Raw genomic sequence first — 23429 nt, forward strand, 5'->3', positions numbered from 1 at the left:
TTGGGAGGTGGTAGAGCTTGTGGGAGGGAGGGTGTCATGAAGGAAGTGATGGCACTGGGGGCATGGCCCTGAAGGGAATATGTGGACCCTTGCTGCTTGTTTTCTTTCTTTGCTGTGAGTCGAGCAGCTTCCTCTGCCGTGTGTTCCCAGCCGTGATGCGTTGCTTCGCCACAGACCCAAAGACCCTGGAGCCAAACCACTATTGACTAAAACCTTTCAAACCCTGAGCCAAAGTAAAATGCTTACCTCAGGTATTTTGTCACTGTGTTGCAAAGCTAACACGGTGACCTTTTGGCTCCCTATAAAGTAAGAATCACTTTCTCATCTCATGAAGATGTTGCTCTAAAGATTAAGGAGGTGAATTATTTTTTCAGACCAGTGTTGAGTGCTGCCATGTGCTGAACTCTCTGAAAAGCTAACTGCTAGGAAAGAGCCTCATGTACTTTGCACCCCAGGCTCTGGCTGAGTACCCTTCCCCAACTTTGCTCTGAGTCTCCCTGTGAGGAGGAGAGTGGCTGCCACCCACAGGGCGCCAGTGAGTAAGGCCTCTTGCACTGTGAGTAGCCTGAAGGTCTCTAGGAAGCCCCCACGGGCAGAGCAGGAATTTGAGTTCAGGGAGTCTGACTCTGTAGATAAACTGCACTTGTCTGAAGTGGCTGCTCTGGAATGGAACTGAAATGAAAATTAAATCCTTGGCGTCTCAGCAGGCATTTCCCAAGGGGAAATGTGCCTGGTTCCTTCCCAACCAACAACTCTGCCACGAAGGTAAAATTTTCCTTTGGGGATACTATTGTCTGAGTCAATCGTTTTCTGTTCTGGATGTATTTTTTAGCATACGGTAATTCAGATCCAGAGGCTAAATGAGTGTCTTTGGGTAATTGGCTTGGGTCAAATGCCATTAATCATTTTTATTTAAGAGTCCGTACCACCTAGATTTCCTTTGTCAGTGAAAGAATATGCATAAAATTCCCTTGGATAAACTCCATTACAAAAAATAGGAAGAAGTAGTTTAAATTGGTGGTTTGGTAACCTTGAGAAATTATTCTTTTTTCACACTCTAAACTTTGCTTTATTCCTTTTCCCTTGGCTTTTCCCAAAAGTAAAGATGAGTACAACTGAAATATAAGAATGTAAAAATGATGATAATCAGATACGGTATGAACATTGATTACAATAATCATAGAATTGAGCGACTGGTTTATCTTAGAGCTTCCTGGTTATGCAGGCAACACGAGGAGAAAAAAAGCAAAGGCATACCTTTCATTATTAGAGATTGAATTTTTCCTGGCGAAAGATTCTTTGAGAAGAGGGCTACACACACACACACACACACACACACACACACACACACACACACGCACGCACAGAATTCTATGATGAATTTACAAGTTGTTTTTAATAGCTATTTCGTTTATGTTGATTATGAGTGCCAAATAAATGTACAAGTCAGGAAAATGCTTGTTCCAGCGAGAAACCAATTTTGAGGTGATCATGTAGACTTCGCTTGTTTTAGTCTCAGGGCCAGATTGTAGTCTTGAAACAATCTGCCTTCACAGGTAATTCAAGAATGACTTGAATTCAAATGACAGGGAAGCTAATTAAAATGTCGATCTCCAGATCTCTCCTCAGAACCATACCTTAGTTTAGAACCCTCAGAAACTGAGCTTGAGGGAAAGATGAACTGAGATAGGGTTGGAAAGGGAGTAGGAGAAGACAAAGCAGGTTACAGTCTGTGTGTTACTAAGCCAGCCACCTCTGTGTGCAACTAGAGGTTAATGTCTCGGAGCAACTGTACTGGGGCCCAGTTGTTACCCTTGAGAAGCCAGGCTCAGTGGTACTCGCACACCTCTCCACTGCTCCCCGGTTGAAAGGGGATCCTATGCCATTAATATGTCAGCAGTTCTGTCCTGTTACACAGCTATACAGATCAGGCTTTGGTAGCTAGGAAACGCTCTGGCAAGGACCCCAGGGCTGTTGGCTGGACCTCTGTGGGGTATCTGTGTCTGAAGCCGACCATAGCAAAATACCACAAGCTGGGCACCACAGGATTTGGATACGGAGAAGTCCAAGATCAAGCTGTTGGCAGGATGGGTTTCTTCTGAAGGGTGCGAGAGAGATCTGTTCCAAGCATTTCCTTATATTCAGGTGATTTCCTAGAAATCTTTGGTGTTCCTTGTCTGTTGCCATATCACTGCCTGATCACTGCCTTCACCTTCTTTCAGAGTTTTACCTTTGTATCTGTGCCCAAAACTTTGCTTTTCATGAGGTTTTTGGGGTGTGATACATGTTGAAACCCTAACTTTGGTTCTTTAGAAATGACATTTGGAAATAGGGCCTTTAAAGAAATGATTAAGTTAAAAAGAGGGCATCGGGTGGGCCTTACTATAACATGCTAGATGTCCTTATATGAAAAAGAAATTTACACCTGCAGAGACACCAGAGATGCGTGCACACAGGGCAAAGGCTGTGTGAGGGCATGGTGGAAGGAGGCTATCTGCAAATCAAGGAGAGGGAGCTCAGAGGAAGCCTGGGACTCAGAGGATCTGGGACTTTTAGCATCCAAAACTGCAAGAGAGTGCACTTCTGTTCTTCAAGGCACTCAGTCTGCAGCCTTTGGTTACAGCAATTCTTGCAGAATAGTATGCAAAGATCACAGTCATATTGATGTTGGGCCTGACTGCTAATATGAGCTCATCTTACCAATTAATTTTGATTGTAATACCTCTTTCCAAATAAGCCCAATAGGTTGAGATGCTGGCGGTTAAAGCGTCAATGTATGAATTTTCAAGAAGAAATAAAATGCATAAAAAGTTGTGTATGGGGGAGGCTCTGACAGTGTGGGCTGCAGCAACTGAATCTGAACACTTGAGATCACTCTGGGCATCTGTGTTGCCCACAGATTTTCTAGATAATTCTGGTACGCACTAACATTTGGAATCAGTGACTTTGAACATGGACCATTACTTCATCTTCTTTAAATATTTATTTTCTTCACTGCACTTTGGCAGTGTGGGAGGGAAGGTAAGCTGAGGCTTTTCAGGGTGTGGAAAGCCAGTTTTACTAACAGAGAAATCCTGAGGATGAGACAGCACAATTGCGTTACTGTTGGTTAATCAGATGACCACTACCCTCCGCTAGTCTGTGTGCTGAGTAGAGACTGCACTGAATTCATCTTTGCATCCGTTTTTTCTAGCACACTGCAGGTGCTAATTTATATTTGTAAGACTGAATCTGTCAAATAATAGGCTGCTATTGAATGTTTGTTATATGAGTGAAAGAGATGCTGGCCAAAATTGTCTATTGAATGAAGGAATCGATACTAAGAATGGTACAGAATCTTTGCCTCACAGCATTTTATTCAACCAAGTGATATTGTGGGACATCATATTACCAGTTATCACTGTCAGCTGTACCTAGGGAATCCAGAATTCTCCCAGTGGAGTATTTTTATTAGACTTCTTTAGGGAAATTGAGTGGTAACTAGAATTTAATACATTATGAGGCATTCTTCTGAGTTTACTTGTTAAGCAGCCTTCTGAAAATTGACATACTGTATGCAGCTGGCTCTAAGTAGTTCTTATTAAATTAACAATGATTATAATAAAGAATCAGATGATAAGCCTCACTGCAGTGAACATGTCAGCTGTTCACAGCCAATGCAACTCTTCTTTCCTTCTAGTTAGTTATGTGACCAAATTACATCTCTGTGATCTATTTACAGTCAGTCAAGACCTTGTGACTTGTTTTGGCCAATGAAATCTGAGCAGCAATGTTGTCACTTGTGGGTGCAAGCTTTAAATTTCATGGGCAATTCCTTTCTTGTGTAGTAATGATCATAAAATCACCCCTCAACCTGCATCTGTGCATGACGACCGGCTCATTCCACTACTAGATATGCACAAGGAGTGAGTTGTAATGTTTGGGAGTTAAATGATTTAGATTTTTGTTTATGTTATGCTCCTGTCAAGAAACCTTTTCTGTTGAATCATATGTGCTCATATTTGAGAATCACACAACCAATATCTGTCAGTAATCTGTGAAAGCAGATACCATTTAAATATTTGGCTTACCAGTAAAGACCAAAAATTTGAAATGTTGAAGTAAATAAATAACAGCAACCATAAATGATTATTTATTTCCATCATATATTGTTATATGATTTCTGTTTCTACAATATTATTTTCCACTGAACTGTCAAGAGTACGAGCCCCCCAAAAATCTGTTCTTCCATGAAAGCAATGTAAAGCCTTGGGAAAACAGTCAAAATCAAGTTTTTCAAAGTCAAGTTTTCCAGATCTCTGGATGTTAACTAAATCTTGTCCCAATGTAGGCATTTGTTCAAGAAACTCAGCTGAAACAGGAAAAACTTACGGTACTTTAATTTACCTTAATTCTATTCTTTCTCTCCAGCTTTGGGATAGCATTGAAAATCAACAGCCTGGAAGCTATGATAGTTGTTGAAAAGCCACAAGCTTAGCAGCCAGTGGAGGAGGCAAATGTTTGCAGTTCCTCCCAACCCTGTTTTTGGAGATTTCCTGCCTGGTAGTTAGCTGAAATTCTCCATTGTGAGAACATTATTTGATTGGACTCAGAGCTTACTCTTGCAAGCAATGGTATCCACAAAGCATATTTGGAAAAATAATCAGAGTCAATTATTTAACACTGTAGCTGTTTGAAGTATGTCACTAGGCCAGCAGAGAGTTGCCAACAAACCTTAAGAAGAAAAACAAGAATGAGATGCGTATTGGCACTTCAAAAATCTCTGACCTATTCCTGGAATCTGGAGAGTTGTCTCTGGCTGAACTTGAGGCTCTGCACAGGTAGGAAATGAGGGTTGAAGAACAGTTAGACAATGGCTACCCAAACACTAAATATGTGTCTCAACAATATACACAGGCGTGCGTGTGCACGCACACACAGCACTTACACAAGGACTGGAAGTTGTATTAGTTTTAAGTAGCCAGAGAAATATGTTTAATATTTAGCTGACCACCAAGATAGCCAAGTAGGGCCTTTTCTGGTTGTATAATAAAAAGGATGACTTTACATAATTATTGTAGGAAAGGTACTGAATGAAAAAGCATCAGCAGTAGCATCAGTAATAAGAAATAAAAACAGCAAACCCTGGAGTGAGAATCTGATTACTAGAGTTTGACATATTCTACTCTTTAAAACATTCAGTTTTCAAAGGAAGAATTATGAGACACTGGGTTTAGTGTTCCAGCACTGTGACAAAGATAAGTCATCTTATATGGAGGAAATATTTATTTTTCTTCACAGTTTCAGAGGTTTCAGTCCATGGCCTTTGACCTTGTTGCTTTTGACCTGTGACAAAGCAGAACAACATGGTAGGGAGGACATGACAAAGCAAAACTGGTTACCTAATGATGGTCAGGAAGCTGACTGAGAACAAGAAACTGAGTTCCCAATATGCCACTCAGAGGTCCCCGGATCGACCTACTTTCTCCAACCTGACCCTGTCTGCCAAGGTTTCTGCTACTCTCCCAAAGCACTTTTGGGTAGAACCAAAGTCTTCAACATACACAATTTTTGAGGATATTTAAGGTGCATGCCATACCAGACACGTGAGTAAGTAGGCAAGACTGTTCGATACAGAGTAAAACAGTGGGATAGTGCCACGGTTCTCAATAGTGGAACACATATTTATTCAAGGACGCCGTGTTAGGCCATAAAGCAAACCTCAATAAATGTAAAAGGATAGAAATCCTACAAAGTGCTCTGATCACAGTGGAGTGGAATTAGAAATCAATAACAGAAGGAAATTTGGGAGGTTTATAGTAGGTACCTGAAAATTAATTAAATAACACGGTCCTAAATAATAAATGAGAATAAGAAGAAATCACAGGGGAAATTAAAACGTACTTTGAGATAAATGAAAATCAAAATAGACACATCAAAATTTATGGGGTGAGGCTTAGTCAGGAATTACAGGGAAATTTATAGTTTATTCCCCTATATTAAGAATGAAGAAAGATTTCAAATCAATATCCCAATATTTCAACTTAAGAAACAATGAAAAGCAGAGCAAAATAAACCTAAAACCATTGGAGGAAGGAAATAATAAGCCAGGGCACAAATAAATAATAGTTAACTGTTTTTTTTTTTTTTACAGATTTTCTTATTTCATGTCAGTAATTTGGAATATGCCAGACACTATTGAATTTTACGTTTTTAGAAAGTGAACTTTATGTGTAAATTAGATCTCATTAATGTTGTTATTTAAATATCTGATAGTTTTTTCCCTCTTGCCTTCTTAGATACTACAAAAAGTGAGCAGTAAGTTGGATATTTTAGAGTATATATGCAATTGCTCAGGTTATTTATAATATGGGCCATTCTAACTTCTTTTGGGGGGAAGAGTTCTAGAAAAAATAGAGAATCAAAGATAGCAATGACAATTAGTTTATGTTTATGCCACACATTTGTTTGATTATTATTTGAAAATATCTCTTTGGAATCTCCATTTGACTTGTGTCAATTTCTATGTCAAACTTTGAAGAATAATACTCTATTGAAATACATCATCTTTTTTCCTGAAGTACATCAAAACTCATTTTCAAAATGTTTTATAGTTTTCATTTTTAACATTTAGTTTATATACCAATTTTCCAAATACATAGATCATGCAAGACAGAAATGGCTTCATGAAAATATTTTTAACCTAAAGATTCATTTCTGTACAGTTCTCAAAGATAGGCACAAGTCATTCTTTTGAGGGAGAATGCTCCAGGTCATAAAGTTTCTATTTCCATTGCTAGGTTAATCACTTTAGAGGCACAGGCCCCCAATGTTTTCAGTCTTACACCACATAGTACAAACTGTTTCTTAGATTTTCTGGTTTCAATTTGAAATATTATCTTCATAAAGCTCTGAGTAGCAAAATTTCTTTGGAACTCCTTTCTTCTCATCACTGCTGCCGTGTATAATTTATGGGCATGTCTGACAGTCTTTGTGCATTGTGTAGCTGAGATTCTCATGTCAGGTCTTTACTCAAAAGAGCTCAGAATTCAAAATCCAAAGCTTTAGGCACTGTGAACAATAAGGCAAAAAATGATGGTGCTGGATGGAGGTTCCGAGGTCTCTAAATCTTCTCTAATAAGACTCTTAACTCATCGTTGTAATGGGCCCTTTTTTGTAATCAGAAGCCTGAATTAAAAACATAATTTCAGGTAACCTTCCTTTACCCACAGAACCATAATAATTTCTTTTCCTATAAACATATCAGAGTGGTAGGTTATTTAATTCATAACAATGAATGCCTACTCCTGAATACTACCATATGTATTATTTTAACTAGCATGTAAATTTCCTGAGGGAAGATTCTATGTGTTTTGTAATTTAAAATTAATTTCACTGTTAGATATTCCTTATGTAAAGTTGTATAGTTCGGTGTAGTGTAACAAACAGCTCCTACTAAACACATTCAAATAAACAGACCAGGAAAATTTATTGATGTTAGCAGAAAAGTTATGCTTGTAGGTGTGGCTTGATCCAGGTTTAAATGATGTCACGAATGATCATAGGTCCTCATCTCCCTTCCTCCTTCTTTTTCGATTCCTGTGGTTTGATTTTAGGGTTGACATCTCAGGTGTCTCCCACTTGGTGGTATCTTGGCTCTGACTATTCCAGGCCAGAAGACGAGACAGTAAGAGAGTCTCTGTCTTGTTCTCTGATTTCCTGCCCTATTTTAGCCATTTTCTCAGACAAAGAAGGAGGTTTTAACTGGGTGTCTGCCCTATTACAGGCATAAGTTTTAATTGGATGTTTATTATGATCCATATGGCTGACGATGTAATGTTCTTATTGGCCAGTCCAATGTGGCTTTCATGTCATCAAAACATCATTAAATTAGAGTGAAGGATATAAGTATTTAAACCAGTGAAGTTGGGGTACTGCTTCTATAAAAGTGACAGGTAAGAGTCTATCACAATAGAATTATTTAATGATAAAATAATGTAGATCATTTTGAGCCATTGCTTGGATTTATCAGTCATTCAGCACAATCCGTTGAGAAGCCCAAAATGCTACCTTTGCTTTCATTAAGTCGCCATCGACTGAAAACACCTGCTAATGCAAGACTGTTGGAATGTTTAGTGCTAGCAGCTTCTTTCTAGTCTAAATGGAAGAGTTACCTGTGGTACACACAGCGCTCATTGCCTCTTTAACCAACTATCTAGATCACCGCTTCCTTTTTAACCAGTCTGTTGGGAGGGTCTGATTGTTTCTGCCATATTCAGGACCTTGTTCGTGGTGGTGTCTGACACTGCCTTCAAAAGTCCCCTAGAGTTCTTGCTTTAAGTGAGTAATGGGGTGCAGTGTAATGATGGTGACAGAACAAGACATTTCTTGTAATAAGTCCCACCAATTTTAGATGGTTTGCTGTAAGTGAAATGAGCTTGCCTTTGCTCTTCCTTCAGGCCAATTCTCTTGCAAGGTAAGACATTTACATCTGACCTCAAGGCGTCATTACATGCACTGACAGTGCTTCAGGGAGGGACCTGGCTTCCCCTCTTCTGTGTAGCGGTCTCTGAGGTCCCAATTCCCCAAGCACTATTTAAATACCAACTCCAGGTTAACAATGCCTATTAATTTGTACACAAAAATACCAGTTAAATAGCAAGAAAAGAGCATGCCCTTAAGGGAATCCCTGAGTGTTGAGTGTTTGGCTGGAGTCACACCAGGACCACCTGCATCTGTTTAAAACAGTTTTTACCAGCACAGGAAGAATTTCTGCAAACGTTTGTGTTTGCAAAGCTTGTTTACCTCAGCTGGAAATTGTAGCAGATCGCAATTTGAAGAGTGCTTACTTTTTTCCCCTCTAAATCACACTTAGTGGTAATGATTGGAATCCAGATTTTTTGTTGTTGTTGTTTGAAAATGATGGGAAGTAAAGTTAGGATGAGTTCAGGCTCTTGACATCTGGGTGAGACCGGATACGTGTGATTCCCAGTGATGTCTGAGGGGTGTAGGGTGAGGCGGGCTGCCTGGGTTAAGCCCTTCCCGCTGAAGGCTTCTCCTCTTGCTTGGGGCAGGGCGGGAACAGTGTTTATGTGAAGCACGGTGATGGTGAGGTGCTGCGTGATTCAGGAGAGTGAAGTTTCTTCATGTTTGCTCCACTTAGTGAGTCACAAAGATCAGGAGAGATGTGAGAAGAATTTGAGGTAAGGGTTTGGCATAAAACTTTCTTTATTGGTCTTGATTCCGCAATTGCTAAGAATTTTAATGTCCCAAGTACTCTCCTTCCTGGGAATCCCAGAAAATCAAATTTTTATGGTGCCTGGAGGTTGAAGGGTGGGGATGATGTGCCCTTTGTACTCTGATGCCAGAAAAAATGCAATATTTGAACTAAGGTCACCAAATACTAAATTTTAGATGGATCTTGAATGTTTTTTAACATTCTATTCTGTAAAAATGAAAATTAATTAAAATTTTTTCTTTGTACATAAGGCTAAAATATTAGTATGTGGGAGGATTCTTTTTTCATTGATGAACTATTATTTTAGTACTATATGTCCTTTTAGTATCTTTTCCAAAGAAGTTGAGATGTAAGTCATCCTACAGTCATACATGTATCCCAAAGTTTGTAGAAGCACAACTTATAGCAGCTAAATCCTGTATACCTGACATTTGGATAAAGAAAATGTGACATCTGTATACAATGTAGTGAAATACTACCCAGCTATCAAGAAGGAAAAATTTGAGATATTTGTTGGAAAATTGATAAACCTAAAATATATAATGTTGCGTGAAATAAACACAAGCTTAAATACTATATGGTATAAACAAAAAGAATAATAAAGGAAGGGCAGGAGGGGACAAGGAAATGGTTTCTTGCATATAGGAAGTGGTTCAGGAGACTCAGGATGAGGGGTGAGGGAGAGGGATGGCGGAATAAGCAAATAAAGATAAGCCATGCACAAGATACTAATCATAACACCAATAAATGTAAAATTATATGCCATGAACATGAACTAGGTTTAATAATAAGAATGAAAAGAGGGGCAAAGGGAATTAGAGGAGGAGGGAGGAGGGGAGGGAAACATGCACCCAGTCCCCAAGATGACTATGAATTTTTGCACTCATATATATAAAAAATTGAAAAAAAGCCACCGGCTATAATTCTAAAATGTACAAAAGAAGTTTGCCATCATTCAAGGTCTCACCTTAATCTTACAAGCACAGTAGCTTCTGTTCTGAGTCTACTAAGGGGAGAGTCATTTTTTAACCGTATGGATTCACAATAAAAGCAGTGTGCCCAGAATGCATCATTTACGCCATCCGTTTCCCACTGCTCTTGCAGCAAGGCCAGGCCATGGGTCAGCGTTTGCTGGTGGGCTCCGAATAGAAGTCGTGCTTTTCTCCTTTACGGAGGTGTTGGTGAAATTTCCATGTGCTGTCTTTTGTTGCTGCTGCTGAGTGGGCTGTGTGTCCTGTAGGCTATGTGACAACGTGGTGGATTCTGATCCCTCAGTGGTTATGTAGAACACAGTCCCCTGCCAACCCAAGATGCTTCGATTTGGCATTTCCACTGCAGTATAACCTCACATCGTGCCCACTGAAACAAATGTACAAAATTTCTGTGCAGAAACAGAGCACTAATTGAAAAAGTACACTGTTATACAACTGGTACAGGGCTAGACTTTTAAGCTTTTAGGCCAGTGTAATCATTTCCTTAAAGCTGAGCATGCATTGGTTTATTAAAGCTATTATAAAAGTTTCAAATCAAATGCATGGTTTAAAACAACAGAAATTTTTCCTCTTAGAGTTCAGTAGTCCAGAAGTCCAAATTTAAGGTCTTGGTAGAATCACACTCTTTCCAAAGGCTCTAGGGAAGACTTTCGTCTCTGAGTTTCTGACAGCTTTTAGTGTTTATAGGTTAAGGACAGCCCATCTCCAAGCTCTGCCTGTCTTTACATGGCCTTCTTTTCTGTGTCTCTCTTTCCACAATTTCACCATTTTTCTATTATAATGATGCCAGTCATTGGAGTTAGGGCCCACTGTAAATCTGGGATGATGTTGCCTTGAAATCTTTTGTTTTAAGACTCTGATCCTAAATAAGGTCCCATTGACAGGTATCAGGTGTTAAGACTCAGACATATCTTTATGAGAGACATACTTCAACCCACTACAGAGCACTCAAAAACCCAAATCACAATAAGCCCTAATTTGGGGGAATCTTAGAGGCACTGGTGTACTGAAAGTGCAGGGCTAGAAGTACTGGAGAATGTATTCTTCCTTTCTTCATATTTTTATTTTCTTTGTTGCTACTGAGAGTTTAAACAATATGTAAGTAAAATTTTTGCCTTTAAAAAATCTCTATTACTAATTTTCACTGTATTTCTTACGGTCTTTGATATGGTTTCTGTGGGCATAAAAACATACCAAGGTGGTAATTTTTTCCTATTTCATATTGTGCGAGCTCTTATGTTAGGATCAGAAACCTAATCAGATATAGGACCCGGAGCTTTCATTTGATATCTAGCTTGAGAGCACTTGCATTTAAAATCTTGCATATTTTTGGTAGAATAAAATCACTTGCTTATCTTAAAATCTATGAAATGAGTATCTGTTTTGATCTTAGGCTTATTACATAAGAAGAAATTAATTTGTGATTCATACCATCTAGTTTGGAAACCCAATCACATTTCTGTTTTACTCAGAAACTGAGGGATAGATGGCCAACAAGCTGCCTGCTGTTGGGGGTTTTGGCCTGAGTGTGTTACAGACAGCTATTGCCATTGAATTTCTACCATATCCGTACAAAGGGGATGAATGTAGTTATTAAGAGAACGGGTTCTGCCTTTCTGAAAGAGGACCTTTTTTCAGAAAATCTAACAGGAGTGGTGGAGAAGGCTGGGAGCCAATTACGAAAAGGGCTAATCAGCATTGTAGACTTTTCCTTATGCTTCTCCATGGTCGCTATAGCTGCTTTCTCAAACAGACTTAATGCTCCTTAGCTCAGCAAATTGCTAGCTCTGGATTGGTATTATGGTTATTATACAGTTAAAGTTAGGGATGCTAAATTAATCTGGGGACAATGCCAGTGGACCTCCTACCAGTGAGGCAGACACTGTGAACTGATCATTGCATCTTTCCTGTGGAACCGGCAAGAACTCCTAAAAAGAGTGTGTCACTTGCCAAGGCCTGGTAAGTGAGCTAGGATATGTTCAAATTCTAGTGAGTGGACTTTGTAAGACAATTTTTATGTAGATGGGTAAGGAGATGGGGGAATTACTCAGTAAAATTGGTCTTTACAGAATTCAGTGGAATTAGGTAAAGACAAAAGAGGTATCATTCATTAGACCTCGACGAGAATCAGGTGTCACTGTCTGCACATTTTTGGGACCTGGGTGTGTGGCTCAGAGCTGAAACTGGGGAGGAAGGCATGAGGGAGGGGGAGGTAACGAGATGGAGGAGAGAGAGAGAGAGAGAGACAGAGAAAGAGAGATGGAATTTGTCCTTGTGCCAGCACCTAGTGTCAGGATGATAAAGAAGACCTTAAAGAAGACCAACTACCTGAGGGTGTGTAAATGGGGTGCTCCCTGAGCATGACAAATTTGGGGGTTCATTATTCTTGGTTGTATTTTACTGGTATTCTTAGGATCACTGGAGTTGGAAATTAAACCCTTTTTTACACCATCAGCATTTCTGCAATTATTTTCTCTCTCTGTCTGATTTTAATGAGCTCTTTATGAAAATGTCAGGCTGTCTGAGGAAAGACATGTTTGTTCATTCTCAGGTCAGTCTTTCAAAGGGAGAGCCATGTAGGCCTCTTCCGTGGGAGGAAAGTCAAAGTGAGAAAACTTGAAGAAAAAAATCCTGGTTTGGATGTTGAGAATATTTGTTCCTGTCGTTCTACCTTGTACCTACTTGTATAGTTCAGGAGTTATCACACCAAACTATATAAGAAAGAGGAGATTCTATGCAATTCAAACATTCTTCAGTGGAGAGAAGAAAGGGCAGTAACAAAAATATTTTCTTTCTTTTGAGAAGTATAAAGACTAATCCACCAAGGACTAAGGCACCTTTGGCTTGTTATTGGGTCTTTATTATAATCTTCAGGAACCCTCGATAATAGAAAGTTGTAGGCAGTACAAGTAATGTTCTCTTATCTGCTAAATACCAGTCTCAAATACTAAATTAGAATAGAAAACATCTGGAAGACATGCTACCATCACCATAGTCCATGCTCTGGGCAGGCATTGCTACTTGGTCCTGGTGCATTGCTAATCATCTTAGACCAAACTTCATGGTTCTCAGCAAAGCGCTTAACACAATTACACCCATCGATTTGACTACAGTGACAGTGTAATTCTAATCCTGAAATGGACTGCTTCTCTCAGCTTCTAGGAGGGCAGAAGACAAGGACTGTTCTTTGTGTCTGCTGCAATACTCAGCTCAGTATGTCCAAAGATGGCTCCCAGTGAATCGTGAGTGACATTGGCATTGGGACAGAGGACGCTGAGGTGGCTTCCTAGTTGCCTAGTCTTACAGACAGGATATACTCCCAGATGCTGATGGTCCAGTTTTGGTTGGTTCCTAGGAAGAGGAATGTGACTGTTGCCTATTGTATCTTTACTATTCTGAGGCTCATCTTATGGAATCATTTCTTTGGAAGAAATAGTATTTGAAAAGATTAGTGCTTTGTTATTGCTAATGAATACTTTTCCATTTCTCAGATGAAAGACTTGTCTACCTATTACCCATGACCTCAATGTGAAGCAGTCACAGAGTGTGGTGGTAAATAAAAAATTTATGCATTGGATGTCTACATCTTGGAAAGGCTGTTGAACTTAGAAAACTGTTGGGCACATATTGCTTGTTTCCCTGAGGACAAAGTGAGTGGGAAGTAAATAAGCTGTGATTGGAGATACTTAGGTTAAACCAAGACAGAATTCCTGGTTAGGGAGAGTGGTTGAAAATGGAAAATGGCTACTGGCTGAAGTTCAGACTTCTATTTCTTTGGGACAACTTTTAAGCACATTTCATCCAGAAGGCCAGAAAAGACTAATTGACCTCTCTAAATCCCTCTAATCCTGCAGACTCAATCTTTCTAGGGAAGAAGGAAACCCTAGGGGGCAATGATGTTATGAGCAATTACTCATATCACGTGTTATCCTGTGACCAATGGCTAAATGGAACACAGTAAGGACTGTCAGGGTGATCTTTAAATTGCAAGTAAAATCTTAAAGGTCAGGGAGTTGTGTGCATTAAATTTAGTCTCTTGGAGATGACTGTGTATGTACTTATAGGACTACTAATATCTTACTAAGAGTTAAAGACCCATTTGCAGGAATAGGTTATTTGCCAGTATACAAGCATGGTCTTCTTGGCTAATGTCGTGTTTTGTGTGTGTCTGTGTTTTTGTATTTCTTGGCCTTTAATTTCCCTTTCTCATTCTTAGCTTCAAGTTTTTGGGATATAGTAAAAAGGTTTCATTATAGTCATTATAGTCATTGATCTTTTTCTACTTGATTGATTCTTTGAGTAAGAAATCTTAATCAGGGTAGAGGATTGACTAAAAGAGGGAATTGTACCTTATGTATTTATAAATTTCTCTTGACTTTATGGTTCTTTTGTTGCCTGGATAAGTTTGTAATAAAAAAGGCACCCCGAACGGACTATCCAGTTGTTCATCAAATTCATCTCTTCCTCTGTCTCAGCATAAAGTCAGACTGTATTTCCTAAACTCTCACAGTTGAGTGTAGCTGTACTACTGAGTGCTGGCCAATAAAATGTCAGCAGATGTGATACAGACCAGCATTACTCAATGTAGCCCTGGGGAAGCAGAATCACTATCACCCAAGAGCTTGTCAGAGATGCACATTCTTCAGATTCATCACAGTCCCTCTGAATCGGAATTTCCAGGGATCTGTGTATTTGCTTTCCAGGTCATCCTTAAGCCTGTCTCGATTTGAGAAACATTGAGACCTGCTATACACACAGATTTGACACCCAGAGACTTTCCACATGTGTATTTGCTCATATGAGGCCGTAGCAGTTCATGCAGCAGCTTGGATGTTGGAAAAAAGTAATATTAGATTGACCAGTGTCTGAACCCTGCTTTTGTCACTTTCTACATGTGTGAAGCTGAGCAAATACTATAACCTCCATTAGTCTTAGATTTCCACTCTTAAAATTTGATGAAGTGAACAAGGCAGATATCATGACAGATTCTATGCACCTGACTGTCTAGCGAAGAGAAAGAAAAATTTAATAATGTGAATTATTATTATTATTATTATTATTATTGCTGGGCTAAAGTTTATTGAGAGAGAAAGTGTGTGTGTATTTTAGATGAAGTAGTCAAGGATGTCTTCTTTGAAGATGTTTCATTTAAATTCTGAGCTGAACGATACAGAGAGAGTTACAATGGTGGTAGTAAGATGGGTCATGGTAGCTTGGTGGCAGAAAGAAGGGAATGGAAAAGTCTCTTCTCATCATAATTTATTGAGGAACCTCTTTTGTAGATCAAGATGATAATGGAATATACCAAAATTTGTATACTAACTTTGTAATGTAGCAGTAACTCAATGTTCTCTGTTACTGATTTTTTTGGAACTAAAGGACTTGTAAGAAGGAAACCTACAGAAAGGGGAGTCTTTCACACACATGGAGGAAAGAAATGGAGATCAACATGTTAGATTTTGATCACCATAATGAGATACATGAGGTGATTAAGTTACAAAAAGTTATTGCACAGATTTGGAGGTTCTAACCCAAGGCTGGGGACACATTGCTTTGAACCTGTGGTAGCTGCGCCTGATGGAAATGTCACGAAGCTGAACTGCTCACCTCATGACTAAGAAGCAAAAGAGAAAGAGGGAGGAGCAGGTGCCTAAAAACCTCTCCACAGGCCACCCAGTGACCTGAGGACCTCTTGCAAGACCTCGTCCCTAACAGCCTCAACACATGACAATAGTGTCACTTTGGGACCAGCCTTAAAATGTGGACCTTTGGGGAATACTTACCCAAAACAGAGCAACATATTAGCAGTTATCAGTGGCTTAACAGGTGAGGTAAACTTTGGGAACAAATCATAGCTCTCAGTGTGCTTCTAAACCCAGTTTCCGTTAGAAGAATCCTTTTTACCCTAACATTCTTCTTTTTTTGTCTATCACATATTAAAACCTTTGACTGTGATGATGAATTTGTCTGTCTCCCCCTTTAATTCTGTCAAATTTTGCTTAATGTGTTTAGGATGTTTAGTATCAGGTACATACACATTTAGCATTATTATTTCTTTTTTGAAAGAACCTACTCATGAGTACTTTTTTATTTTTGGTAATAATTTTTGACTTGAAATCTAATTTATCTTACAATAATAGACCCATATCAGCCTTCTTGTTCTTTATCCCACGATATCTATTTTTCTGTGCTTTATTTTCAGTGCGTACATATACTTACATTTACTATGTGTTTCTTGAAATGTTTTTAGTTAAGTTGCTTTTCCTTTTGTATGAAGCTTTTCTCTTCACAGTGTTCATGGAGTATATAATCCGTTTACATTCAAACCAGCCATTGATATAATTATATTCTATTTGTTAACTCTATTTTTTGTTTTTGTGTTCCTCTTTTCCTGCCTTTTTTGGGGGGTTTAAAAAATAAATACATGGTATTATACTGTTTCATGGACAATGCAAGAAGATTGCAATTTGATAATTCCATTTATACTTTTCAATCTTTGTTAACCTATCTTGAATCACATATTTTACTTCAATATATTTAAAAATTTTATAAAATATATTCATTAATTTTGATTTACATTATTAGTTCCAAATTAGAAATTTAAACACACACAGGCAACCAAATGTTTTATATTTGTAGAAATATTTACCTCTTTTGAAGTTCTTTATTTCTTTTTATAGATCTAGACTTCCATGTGACATATTTTTCTGGAATACTGAAAGACTTCCGAGCACCACTTTGGGAATCCTTACATTTCTGGAGTACCTCTTTAATCACTTTTTGCAGTCCTTATGTTGTCAAATGTTTCTTCTGTTACTCTTCTATGCTCTTTTTGCTTATATTCTGGAACTCCAGTGAGTTGCTATTAGATTATTTAATGTGGTTTCACAGATCTCCTGTGTTCATTTCCACCTTTTATTATTATTTTTTCTCTTTGTACTTCAATTTGGATAATTTCTGTTAAACTATTTTAAAGTTATTCATTATTTGCTATTTGTCTATAATCTGCTGTTGAGACTTAAAGTGAATTTTGTATTTCTGCTAAGATTTTTCTTTCTAGCATTTTCTTTATGTTATAATTCTTGTTTCCCTGCTGTTGCCTCATATCTACTTATGAGTTTTCTTGTTTTTAAAAATCAGAGTTATTATATAATCCAGTTATTAACCTTGATATCTGGGCCATCTGTGGAAATGTGTCTACCAATTACCATCCTTTCAAATATGGGTGATTGGTTTTACTTCATCATACATCTTATAATATTTGACTATAAGTTCATGATTAAATTTAAATAATTAGCAGATACAAAGTAAATAAATATTTGCTCCCTTTTGTAAAGAAAGTGTGCCTCCTATTGTCAGGTTGGTCGTATGTGAGGTTGAATTAGTCTAATCTGTGGTCAAAGAGAGCTTGGATCTTGTTGCAGCTTTGTTAAGTTTCAGTTCCATCCCATTCCTGCTAGATTTAAAATATTTTGAGTATGGCTTCAGAAGTGTTCCTTCAATAAAGATTGAGAATTTACCACCAGATAAACTCTGGGAATCTTTGTTATGCTTTACGACTCAGTCACCAGTTTGCTAAACTACAGGGAGCCCTTTTATGCTCTATAACTTGGCTACTATCTTCTGTTTAGATCACTTAGGAGATATTTGCTTTTCTTTCCTGCTTTTTGGATGTTTTATGCACCCAGAAATGTTTCTCTTTCTCCCTCTGCTTTGTTTCCATCCTTTATCGAGCAGCTATAGTGGACCTGGTGAAAGTCCAGAACAGTGTTGGTAGACTTTCTTGTATCTATGTGGATTTCTAGCATGCTTCCTGCTCTTTTAAGGTCTTGGGTGACGCTTTTATCTACTCAGAGAAAGCTCTGGAGGAAATTTTGTCCAGTGGTGGAGCTACCCCATTACTGGAGACTCATGCATGATTTTAATCCATGATGTCAGCTGATGTATGACTGTCTTAGTCTACTATCTGTTGCTAGGAGTGAATATCACAGACTGGGAAATTTATAAACACCAGAGAATTTTTGACCAGGAGGTTGTGAAGTCCCAAAGCATTGTGTCCATATTTGAAAGATGCTATTGCATTGCATTATAACACAGTGAAGGGCATCACATAGCAAAACAGAAAAAGTGTGCTAGAAAGCTCACTTTTATAACAAAAACATTCCTGAGGTAACCCATTAATCTATTAATTTATAAATGTATTAACCCATTTAGGAGGCAGGCCCCTCAAGATCTGATTACCTGTCGCATGTCCCAACTCTAATATTGTTACACTGGGGACCAAAATTCCAGCATCTGAATTCTGGAAGACAAATCCCAAATCACAGCACTGACCATTCATGGCACATTTATTTACATCTATTGCAAATCCTCCCTCTTTCAGTGCTCCAGCAGAGATGAAGGCCCTTGGCATCTTCCCCCTAAAGAAGTTTTGCCATTTTATTGTATATTATTCACTGAGGGCTTTTCATCTTTAGCTCTTTCATAATTGTAAGGGCAATATGATTTTGTGGCCAGTTTGGGCTGTTTGTGTTGTGTGTGCAGGATTCTCTCTTGCAGCTTTCCAGACACCTTGACCACAGCAGTAGTTTTGCCAGTGATTTTTATGTGTAGATAATCACTAATGTGAATCGCCCAGGTACCCACAAGTCTCCCAGCCTGCTAGGTTTACCCAGCCCTTTGCCGTTAAATTAAATTAGTTGGAATCCCAATAGCCTAGACGGTGGGAGACCCTGGTTGCCCCCTAATATCTCAACAAAGTTTTGGGAAGCTTATCTTTTCTTCCCAGTCACTTCTTGCTCTCATTTCCTGTTTGTGCTGAACTCTCTTTATCAGCAGCATCTCACTTATTGCTGCCGCTCCTTTTTCCTTGACTCACATTAACCCCATGCGGATGAAGGCAGGAAACTCTGATAGGAGAGAAAGAATTAAAAGGGTGGAGGAGTTGGGATAAAGGAAAAGGCAATATAAGGTTGGGAAGGGTCAACATCCAGCAAATGACCGAGCAAGGACATTCTGGAGGACAAGTGTGAAGCCTTATGTTCTTTGTATTTTCAGTCACACAAAGGAGATGGATTTATTATGTTTTCTTTCTTATTCCTTTCTACACTAAGCATTATGGTTTAAATATTGAAATATTTGCTTGAGCTCTGCGTGTGGGCACTCACTGAGGGTAACAACCCAGCTAGCAATTGATAAAAAGAACATGTGATCCAATCCACACTCCACCAGCTTATCTCCTATCTACTGGTGGACAAGGGGAACCATTGGTGATATTACCTGGTTGGAAAGACAGCACGATTCATTCTTTCTTCTATTTTCTGTCCTGGCTAAGTCCTTTATTAGTCTATTCCGCAAGTTTCACTATACGTCTATTTCTTGTAGCAAATAATTTAAAAAGAGAAAACTTTTAAAGAGAATACCTCCCTTAAAATGATTCATAAAAACTTCTTTTATCTCAGGGCACAACTCTACTGTCATTTGGATACAAAATCTCCGCAGTTTTGAAAACATTCAATGTGACTGGAAGGTAAGAGTCAATCTTGGGTGAATTTCAAAAGTGCAACTTCATGGGAAAATAATAAAAAGACCAAAAACAAAATGATGCAATCAAAAAGACTGAGAAAAAGGAAAGAGCAAAGATTTTTCAAGGACAGTTCCTGCATTTTCTTTAACGGCCTTTGAGATGGCGGTGAGATAAGGGTTGTGTATGCTGCTGGTGTCTTCATCACATCGCGCGCACCTATTCACTGTGTGCATACTGATGAGAGAGCTCTTAGGTCCCTTTCCTAGCAGAAGAGACAGCTGCAACACCCAGCTGATGACACCCAGCTGAAAACACACTTAATGTTTTCCTTGGTGGCTCTTTTGTGGAGCCTGCTATTTACATGTTTGCTTCCAGCACTAGAGGAATAACTCATTCCCTCCTCTCTGCCACAGCCTATCTGTTGGAACACTTATCAAAGTATTTGACACTTTACATTGTAGTATCTGTCTTCCTGCTTTGTCTCTCCTACTAAATCTGTACTTTATAGAGGAAGGGACTCTATCTTGTTTGTCTAACATCCCCAGAGTCTAATACAGTACTTGGCAGGCAGCAAGTGCTTAATAAATATTTACTGAATCAAAGAATAAATAAATGCATGTATGAAAGAATATATATGTAACATATTAAGCATAAATTTGGGAATGAAAAATGTAACAATCTTTGTACCTTCAAGCAAAACTAAAGCAAACAGAATCAAACAAAATCAAACCCAAACCTAAACCAAATTCAAACAAGATTTTCATTTCTAACATTGTTTTAAGTTTGAATTTAAAAATTTCTAAAAGTAGTTGATAAATTGTATTAGTAAGAATTCTTTTTGGACTTCTAGCAATAGAAAATCAACTACAGGAGCTTAAAATTTGAAGAGTAATCTTGAATAAAATAAAATCCAGGTTTAGGGTGTTCACACCTGGTGAGTTGATTCCTGAAGTTACTAGGGACCCAGACCTTTTCTCTCTTGTGCAATTGATTGTTAGTGGAGAGTTCCCATGGAAAAGGTTATCAGACCTGCCCTTAGTGTGTGGTTTATTACTATATAAGAGTTATGATATCCATTATCATAGGTTTAGGCCTATGATATAAATTATGATATAATTACAAAGTGTGGGGAAACTACTCAGATTGCTTAAAGGCTCAGGAGCATCTACAGACACCTGAGGATCCCACAGGTGCACAGTGGGATACAGTTATATAACCATGACTTAGCATAGGTAAAACATATGTACTGGTTATGGCACTATGTGAGGTTGTAAATTTAAGATAACAACCTATATAAGAATTACACAATAAAGATACAGGCAGCCCTTGTGATCTTGTGCTTTTGCCCTCTGCTCCGCTGCATGCTGCCTGCTGTTCTTGCTGATGTCTTGCATCCTTTAACCTGGGGACCTCATACCGGCAAAAACCTCCCTTGGACCCCTAAGTGGGCCAACATAGTGGTATAATATCAGCACGTTCAAGAAGAGAAGGTTGTTTTGGCTCATTGTTTTAGTGGATTCAGTACAAGGTTTGTGGTTCCAAAGTAGAAACAGTGTGGTGGAGGAGCACAGTGGTAGAAAGAAGCTGTCCATGTCATGGCAGCCAGGAAGGAGAGAGAGCGAGAAGAGAGAGAGAGAGAGAGAGAGAGAGAGAGAGAGAGAGAGAGAGAGAGAGAGAGAACAAGAGGAGCGAGGGACCGAAGTACACCCTGTAAAGCATGCCTCCAGTGGCTTGCTCCTTCTGACCAGGAGCCACTTCTGAAAGTGAGACTTTTAGAAGTCACTTTAGATCTAAACTGTAAAACTTCACTTTCTGCCTACAAAAGCATATACACATCTCTTTAGATCAAATGTATCTTGTACACCTCTAAGAGTTTCCAAATCCTAACAGTTTTAAGTACTGGAATGACTTTTTTTTTTTACTGCCGGGCATTGAACTCACAACCTTACACTTGCTGGTTAGGCACTTGTGCCACTGAGCCATATCCCAGCCCCAAAGCCTAATAGTTTTAGCATTGCTCACAAGCCCATGTCCAAAACCTTCTTTAAGACTTAAGGCAAACTCATAGCTGTAAACCTCTGTAAATAAACAAATAAAATAACTAAATACTTTTAACAGACAATGGCACAGGGTAAATTTTTCATTCCAAAATGAAGAAATAGAGGTATAGAAGCCAATGGAACCAAAGCAAGACCCAAACCTTACAGGGAAAATAGTAAATCCTGCAGTTCCTAGTCCGGCACCCAGGGCAAGCTGTGGCAAGATGTGAAGTCCAAACAGACTGAGTGGTCCTATCCGACAGCATTGCTGTAGATGTAGCCTTCCTGGTTTATCTCCTGGGTTGGTTTTGTTAATTCCTTGTGGCTTTCCTCAGGCGTTCTACATTTTTGACATCTCCAGCTTCATGGGATTTCAACTGCTCTTTTGGCTTCACTCTCCCAATTTCATAGACTGCCCTCTCAGGGGCACCCAAGAGGAACTGTGACCTCTCACACACTTTTGCCTGCCCTCCTGTGTCTTTTATTGAAATGTTGGCAGAAGCTTTGGGGACCCCAACACATGCATTCTGTATTTCTGTAAAACCAATACCACACAGATAATGCCAAGGTTGGCCACCAGTTTGAGCAGTTGCTGGGACTCACTGGACCATGACTGTTGTGGCTGAACTTGGGGATATTCTTCCCTCAGCAGTCCTGATTGTCTAGGTGTTCCAGGGAGTCTCTTATCAAAGTTTCACAATCTTGAGCCTGTGATGGGTGATGTCCTGCTGATTTAGGGATGTGTTCATAGCATCTTTTTTCTTGTTCCTGTACAAATTAATTCCTCTCTCTTTATTGCCAATCTTTCAGTAACTATTCTTCCCTTTGGGCTAATTTTGTAGGTACCTCCTTTAGGGAAAAACTATGAATTTTCAAATCATTCTGCTCTATCATCTGCACCTGACTCTTACTGTACTTCTGTATAAAAGCAGAAAAAAGTACTCATACCATACCTTCAATGTTAACTACCTTGAAATTTCCTTTGTCAGATTGATTAGTTCACTGCCCTAAATCTTAGTATTCCACAAAGCCCAGGATTTGGGCAAAATGTAGAAAAATTTTCTGCCAGAAAGTAACATACTGGTTTCCAAAGCAATTGCTAACAATCCTTGTTTCCAACTGAAATCTACTGATCTTGGTCTTTATGTTTGTGTTCATGTCAGCATTTTGGTCTTCTGAGATCTGATTAATATCATTCAAATAGTGCCCATATCTTAGGGCTTTTTAAAAAAAATCCTGAATTGCTATACCTTTCTGAACTTCTCCAAACTTTCTCCTGAGGTTTTTGAATCACATGGTCACATATGGTCACAAGAGAAACCCAACTTCTCTGAATCAATTTTCTGTCTTAGTCACTTTCTCATCCTGGGATAAAATACTCAACACCCCCAATTTAAAGGAGGACAGCTTTATTTTTACTCATGGTTTCAGGAGGTTCAGTCCATGGTTGGTGACTCCAAGGAGGAAACATCATAGTGGAAGAACTCAGTGGAGGAAGGCTGCTCATGTCTTAGCAGCCAGGAATCAGAAAGACAAGGGAAGAGAGAAACAAAAATACAGCTTGTAAATCAAGTATCCAGTGACCTGTAACTAGCCAGGTAAAACTCTGATTTGGAGGTTTTAGGGGTCATGTTAGATCTAAACCAAAACAGTGG

The sequence above is a fragment of the Cavia porcellus genome, unplaced genomic scaffold (genome assembly GCF_034190915.1).
Source record: "Cavia porcellus strain 051 isolate PalLab524CR breed Dunkin Hartley unplaced genomic scaffold, mCavPor4.1 scaffold_30, whole genome shotgun sequence".
In the NCBI taxonomy this organism is placed as follows: Eukaryota; Metazoa; Chordata; class Mammalia; order Rodentia; family Caviidae; genus Cavia; species Cavia porcellus.